This window comes from Pinus tabuliformis, chromosome 7 (genome assembly GCF_031772625.1).
Source record: "Pinus tabuliformis cultivar Carrire ecotype Pingquan chromosome 7, CPIR1, whole genome shotgun sequence".
Taxonomy (NCBI): Eukaryota; Viridiplantae; Streptophyta; class Pinopsida; order Pinales; family Pinaceae; genus Pinus; species Pinus tabuliformis.
The window spans coordinates 348122859-348130401 of record NC_142293.1 but is presented as its reverse complement, the minus strand read 5'-3'; the positions used below and the strand labels follow the sequence as shown (position 1 = coordinate 348130401).

Genomic DNA, 7543 nt, shown 5'->3' with positions numbered 1-7543 from the left:
GGTTTATTATATATTAATTTTATTTAAAAATTATTAAAATTTACATGGATCAAATGTTCTATTCATAAAGTTTTTGGGTTTTTTGAAAATATAATTTAAGAAGGTTTGTAATGTACAATTTGAATGGGTTTAGTAGATTCACTCAGTGGTTAAGAATTTGTGCTTTATTATAAGAATTGACAAGTTCAATTTGAAGGGAGTAGAGTATGTATATCTCTATAAATTTTAGCAATCAACTTACGACATAGAGGTAGGTCCCTTGTCGCATAAACAAAGGGACCTTATACACCAATTTAGTTTATAGCTTGGTTGTGAGCTTAAAATTAGATTATTATTATTATTGTTATAAATACCAGTTTAGATTTATCTAACACCGGATCTATCGTGTGCCGAGAGGGATCAAATCGGTGCAAACCTTTCCTCAAGTTCTACACACCAAAAAGAAGGTTTACACATCGAGGGATTTGATCCCTCTTGGGGCATGATATATCCATTGTTAGATGGATCTAAGTTGGTTTTATCTCCATCTCTCCCACTCTCTATCTCTCCACCTCTATCACTTTATGTTTTTGTTCTTCCCTCCATATATATATCTTCAGTTAATATATATCATGATATATTAATATATATTATAATATAACAAATTGAATATCATATTAAATTTAATAATATATTAATCCAAAGTTATTAAATTTAATAATATTAATATTAGATTTAATAATGTTATTTATGGCATGATAACAAAAATTATAATAAAACTACATCAGATTTATATTTTCAAATATTAGAATTTTGATATGGAAATATTTATATCTTTAAAGACTTTAATATAATATAGGATACGATTTTTTCCTTTAAAGATCCGTTTTACAAATATTCAATCAATAGAAATATTAAAAGTTTTTGGAGGATTTTTTATTCTTTGTGTTGAATTAACCTTTTTCCTTTGATTTAAGAGATGCTATTAGCTTTAGTAAATTCGAGTAAAGATGTTTAATATTTTAATTTGGAATTTTAATGCGGTAATTTTTTTGTTAAAGGTAAATTTACGATCCATGCAAATTCAGGTATATGATAAAGGAACTATTAAAGCATGAGATAATTTATTATCCATTCAAATTATATAAAATAATACATAGTTATATTTTAATAATTAATCTTAGCCCATTAAAATGATTAAAAAATTATATATAATTTAATATTCAAGCTAATGTTTTGACCGACATTTGTAAAAAATATTTTTATTTTTTTTTGAGGACATGACATACTTACACATCAGTCATACTGGGTTGTAAAATTTGTCTCTCGTACAATCAAAGGAACATCAAAACTTATCTAGCATATATTTTTAAAAGGGTATATAAATCATCACATCTAAGAGGTGTAGGCTTTTAATTACACCTTAGTAATTTAAAAAAAAAAAACTAAAAGTCCCCCTATATAATTCATAAAAAAGAATTATGAAAAAATATTATGAAGATAAGAAAGACCAATATATCCTTTTATAAAATAGATGCATGTTAACAATTGGAATCATTGCAAAGGCCCAATCTAAACTCTTTTGGCTAAAACCAACCTTTTTTTATAAATTGCTTGTAACCTAGTTCTTTTCTATAAATATATGGTCATAAGAAATAGAGATGAAATCTATTTGAGTATCCCAAATCTTATCAACAAGTGGTTATAGGGTGAATTTCCTTAAAACATATTCCCTTTTTAACCATTTCACCACAAGTTGAGAGTCACAAAAGATCTGTAAATGAGTTTGACCATACTATACACCAAACTTTGTTGCTAGAGTCAGTACCAGTTTTAGGGTCAATACCTTCGAGAAAATATTGGTACCCAAGCCTATACCTACATTGAAGCACAAAGTATACGAACTAAAAAGAAAGAGAATCCCCCCTACCCCTCCTATTAATGGATCACCTTAGGATGCATCATCAAAATAGGCCCAAGCTCTCGTTTTATTAATACCTTCTTCACCTTGGTAATTATGTTGGTTTCATTTGATGAAAAGAGCATAGGTTATTTGATCCCTATGTAATGCATTGTAATGGAGAGATGTCCCTATCTTCAAATTATTATAATTTCTTTCCAACCAAATTCCCCATGGCACAACTAAAGATAATGCACCAAAACCCTTTAAAAATTCAATGTTTTCACACCACCTCCTAAGACCCTTGTCTATTGTGCTCCCTTATCCAAATATATCTCAAACCTACAAGACCCTCAATTTATTTCCAAACCTATCAAGTACAATACATGATAAAATGAAAGTTTGTTTTAGAAAGATCAATGTTAGGTTTTAGATGGATGCTTACACTTCAACCTTAGGTGATGTAGTTAGGTTTTCATCCTCACCATGTGTGTAACCATCCTTGGCCAACTGCTAGTTCTACATTGTTGGCCTTGCCATAGTGTACCTCTAGTTCTCTAATCCATGTGGATGTCAATAAATCACCATGGTCAATAATTGTTTTCTATCATTGGTGTTTTACAAACCTATGGTTTTGGTAAACCATGGTATCCACCCTATGGTATTTGAAAGATGGAAGCAAAACAAATAAAAATCTAATTGTATGATTGGTTTTCACCATATAAAACCATTTTTAGTTTTTACCATAATGATTTATGGTATTGACATATAATATTCACAAATGGTTTTTTTGTAACCCATGGTATTTGAAATACAACGAAGTGCATGACTTTTGGTAAAAAATAACCCATATTTAACATAAATATGGACCTTCACCATCATAAAAGTGGGCCTTCGCCATCATAAAAGCTATGAAATTTCTCATGAAAGCTATGAAATTTCTCATGATTTAGTCTTATGACATCTTTACCATTTAGTAAAATTAATTAATATCTTTTCATATTATTTTTTTCCTCTATATTATTTCTTTTATGCAATTGTAATATATTCTATTTTCGATATTTTATTTCATTCCTCTCATAATCTAGATCATTGGTATCAGAGAATATTCTTCTTATTGTTTCCTAGTGCATCTCCCTAATGAGGTTAAGGTATAAAGAGTTTCCTCAAGCTAGTTTCATTTTAGGAAAACGACTTCCACTATCCCAAGTGACCTCCCATTGTGGAACAAAAGAGAATAACGAAGCAAGAGATCCTATCAAGTTGTTTCTCGAGAAAGCACTCATACGATAAAGGAATAAGATGATGGAGATTTTTTTCCATACCCTTCAACAACTGCTAATAGGGGCCAAGGCACCTTCAACAAGCAACAATTTGTAATTTCCCCTACTGTAATTAACTAGTAATTTCTTGATTTTCTACCATTCAAACATTTTGTCAAACACTTTGCAGGCAAACATTTCTTCAAACACTTTGTAGGTAATTAAGTATAAAGGAAATATCAAAATTAAACTAGTGATATTACCACATCTAGATTGTAAGAAAAAATATTCTATCACAATAACAACTCAACAAATACAACTAAAACTCATAGTAACAAACTCAACTAGCTGTTTATTGAATCTGATCATGAAATTACAAGTTGGGCAAAACAATCAATTTACAAGGAATCTATCTAATGACACGATTTGATAGGAGAAAAAGAATGATAATATTGTTGGAATATCCCCTCTCCTAATTGTTAAAGGAGATCATGCTGGATAAATTAGTTATAGTAGATCAATCCTCTTTTTTATTCCACAAACTAACAAAAAATGCCTCACTTTGATGAGAGAAATAGAGTCGGGAAAGACTAGCAAGATCTAAGCCAAAGAAACTCCTTTAAATTATGATAATGCAACCTGTAAATGACAATGTGGCTTCCACACTCCACGAACATGGGTTGTACCTATGAAAGATCTAAGTGATATTTCCTCTTGATTAGCTAGGGTGGATATGTTTCATCACTGAAACCAATCCTGATCGAATCTCCTGTATGTCCAATGTGAGAAACTAGAATGACCCCTCCAACTTACTGGCTAGGGTTAAATATTTCACAACCAAAACTAGAATTCCTTTAGAGCTTTTTCCAAGGGTTTGAAGCCAACAACTTTCCAAAGAACAATAAGGTAATCAAGCCTACGTAAGAGTGAGCTCCAATCCATCTTTTATTATCAAAATACCATAGGTTTATATCATGGGTCATCATAATACACAATCTTCCATCAATTCTTTTATGGTGGACCAAATAAGAAAACCAACAACAACATATGGGTAATCTTCAATTACAAGTCTTAGACCATGGGGTTGACTCAGATCCTCCACTAACATGCCCATTGCAAGCAAGTCTACTGGAAAGGCCTCCATGTCAAAGTGCCATTTTCTATCATATGTACATGCACTTAACTCCATGGAGTACTTGTCTGGTGCAAAGCAAGATTTAATAAGTCCCCCTCCATTATCAAGCTCTAATGATCTAGTGCATTAATTTCCATAGTGTAATGAAACTGTGGTTGCAATAACTTGAAGATGGGGTGTATACAACTCAACTGTCTGTTAGCTACAATAATATAGGGCTCCATGCAAGTGTGTGTCCATAGCCATTAGAGGAATTTTGATGTAAAAGATGGGCCTCAAAACAAAAATGTACAACAAAAATCAAGTTTATATGAACCAATAGAATATGATGTCAACCATGGGGGATGATTCACCATTTTTGGAGTAAAAAGGTACAAATATAAAAAAAAAAAAAAATCATTTTTCAACTTGTATTTTTAACTTATCTCCCTACGATTTAACTCAAATTTCGAGCGAGAGCACGTTGGATGCAAAATTTAATTTTGCATGCAAGGAGTACCCATGTGGCATACTTTCAATGGACCCTACTACATGAAAAATGTGGAATACATGAAAAAACGTAATTGCATTCACATTTTTTCATGTATTTCACAGTTTTCTTGTAGTAGTGTCCATCGAAAGTATGCAACATGAGTACTCCTTGGATGAAAAATTAAATTCTACATCCAATGAGTGCCCCCACTTGAAATTTGAATAAAACCGTATGGAGATAAGTTTAAAATATGAGTTGAAAAAGTAGTGTTTTCTTTTTTCCCTCCAAACTTGATGAGGTAATCTAATATTATTTTATTATTTCCACTATTATTTTATAATATTCCTTAGGAGGCTCATTTTAGACCTCAAAATTTATCTAATGCAGTGATTGGCGAGTTGGTGAAAACTAGCATCATTAGTATACACATGAGATTTTTTTAGCTTCAAAAGATAGTATGAAGTTGCATCATGGCCATGAGTAAACTTTTGCTTGGACTCAACTCCAATAACAGTTGGTGGGAGGATGAGCTCAATAACTATAGGCTTCAGAGTGCCAAGTGGTGTTAAAAAGAAAATTGTTCTTGAAGCATAAGCCTTTCTCCCCTTCAGAGAATTCATGTTGGTGACAAATGGCATATATGCGTCATGGAAGTCCAAGATGAACAATATTTCCTCTTCATTTTCTTACTTAATAGACATTACATTTAGTTCTCCTTCAACATGTTCAGATTTGATTGTAGATTTTGGTGAACCATATATTGCCAGATCTAGTTTGCTAAGAATGGGAAATTTCTTTAACTATTCAATATTAACAGGGTTCACCCCTGCTAATGTTTGGTGGCCAAACTTATTGTCATGTAACCATGGAAATTTATCCCTTGAGATTATGCATGGAACTTCATATTGTAATATCTCTTTGCCAATTTTTAGCACCTTCTTCATTATCTTTGGAAACATCATATTTTAAAAAATATCATGTTGGTGTGGCTCAAACTTTAAAATATAGCCCTCTTGTTACAAGAAATCAATATCAGGAAAGCACCCAAACTCCTAACTGGGATTCAAGAAACTAGTTATTGAAGATGGTACCAAGTTACAGAATAATCCTTTAGTGCTCATGTACTTTTCTTGATGTCCTTGAATGTTTCATCCTGTGGAACATATATAGTAGCAAGTTTTTCTTGTTTGATTTCTGCAGATGGATCTATCTTCATAGGAATATGGCCAACACAACAACGTTTTGGATAAGGTATATCTTCACCACCAAGAATTGGTCTTGCAGTATCCTCACTTCTATGAGCATTCCCTAAATCATTGTAAGTTGCATAGTCATAAATTCTATCACAATGATTATGTTCACATTTTCCATCCCCACGCTTGTCTTTCAGGTCCTTCTGATTGTTGAAGAATATTATTTTTAATGGATGGACCTAAGAGTGGTAGGGGAAGTAGATCGACTCACTATTAAACCCTTCCACTATAATGGATTGTAAAAATATTTCTTTCTCGTGATTATTAGTAACTAAAATATCTCTCAGCCAAGCAAAGTTAGTGCCTACTATAAAATTTGCAATGCATTCATCATGTTATCTTCATGTGCAGTCTTCAGTAGCCGACCCTTCAAAGTAGATTATTTTCTTCTCTTGCCACTATTTGTCTCAGGAGAGAATCCAATGTTGTTTCTGGGAGATTCTAGCCTACTAGATTGAATCATGGCAAAGATCTTCTCATTCTTCATTAATTTTCCTTTCTCATTGCCATCTGTTACACTCTCTATTTCTTATGGATCTTTAGATGTAAACTAGAAGGATTCTTGTTGAGCCTTATGATATATAGATGAAAATATAGTTTGATGATTATAGGAGCAAGAAATAACTCTTGTATTGGCCACATATTTCTTGTTCATGTTTTTTATTGACAAATTCTTTAGAGCTTCCAAAGCTGACATTTTTTATTCAAGATCTTGAATTACTCCTTCATCTCCCACAAAAATTATATTTTGACCATTCAATTCCATATTTGTGAGGGATTTTTCTATTTTTAGCTTTGATTCTATTAAGAGTTTATAAATATGATCAGTTGGTGGTCCATACCTATTTTTAGCTGCCATTTGCACTATATTATCATCATTGTCACAAAGCTCCTTGAGGATTTCCCCTTCTTTTTTTGTTGATCCTTGGATCATACTATTTAGCAGAGTTACAAGGAGTAGTATGGAACTTTTCTCTTAACTAAGCTTCTTGTAAATAGATCCATTCCATTCAGGGCCATTGTGCAATAGCTCAAAGAGAAACTCAATAGTTTCATATGAAATTTTCGCACCATGTGCAAGACAATGTACCACTTGCCCTAATGTAAAACTTGTTGCTATCTTCAATCATTTTCATAAATCCTACTTGATGATGACTTGAGCTCCTACTTTGAGCTTCCTAAATTTTCATCTCATTTGCAACATTATTGTCAGAGTTTTTGTTCATTGCATCATAAATTAACATGAACTTATCACCTGTTATCACATCATTCCTGTCAACATCACCATTAAGTAGTAGAGGTGTAGGAGTTTCTCTACTTATTTTCTGAGGGTTATTCTAGACCAGAATATGAGTGATTTTCTACTCAACATGGTTCCCATCATAACCATTCAACCTACTTGGACCAGTGTTATGTTGGTTCCCTTCATTATTTTCCATATCCTAGGTGATGATCTAAACCAACTATTGTTGACCTTATGCTAGGCCATTTAAAATATTCACAATGCTTCCAAGTTGTTCATTATTGTCTCCCAGGTTTTCT

The 7543-nt window shown here is 32.1% G+C and overlaps 1 pseudogene; it reads right to left on the bottom strand.

Annotated features, from left to right (window-relative positions):
• Positions 1–4123: 4123 nt before the first annotated feature.
• LOC149247381 (linoleate 13S-lipoxygenase 3-1, chloroplastic-like) lies at positions 4124–6488 on the bottom strand (annotated as a pseudogene).
• Between the last annotated feature and the right edge of the window lie 1055 nt (positions 6489–7543).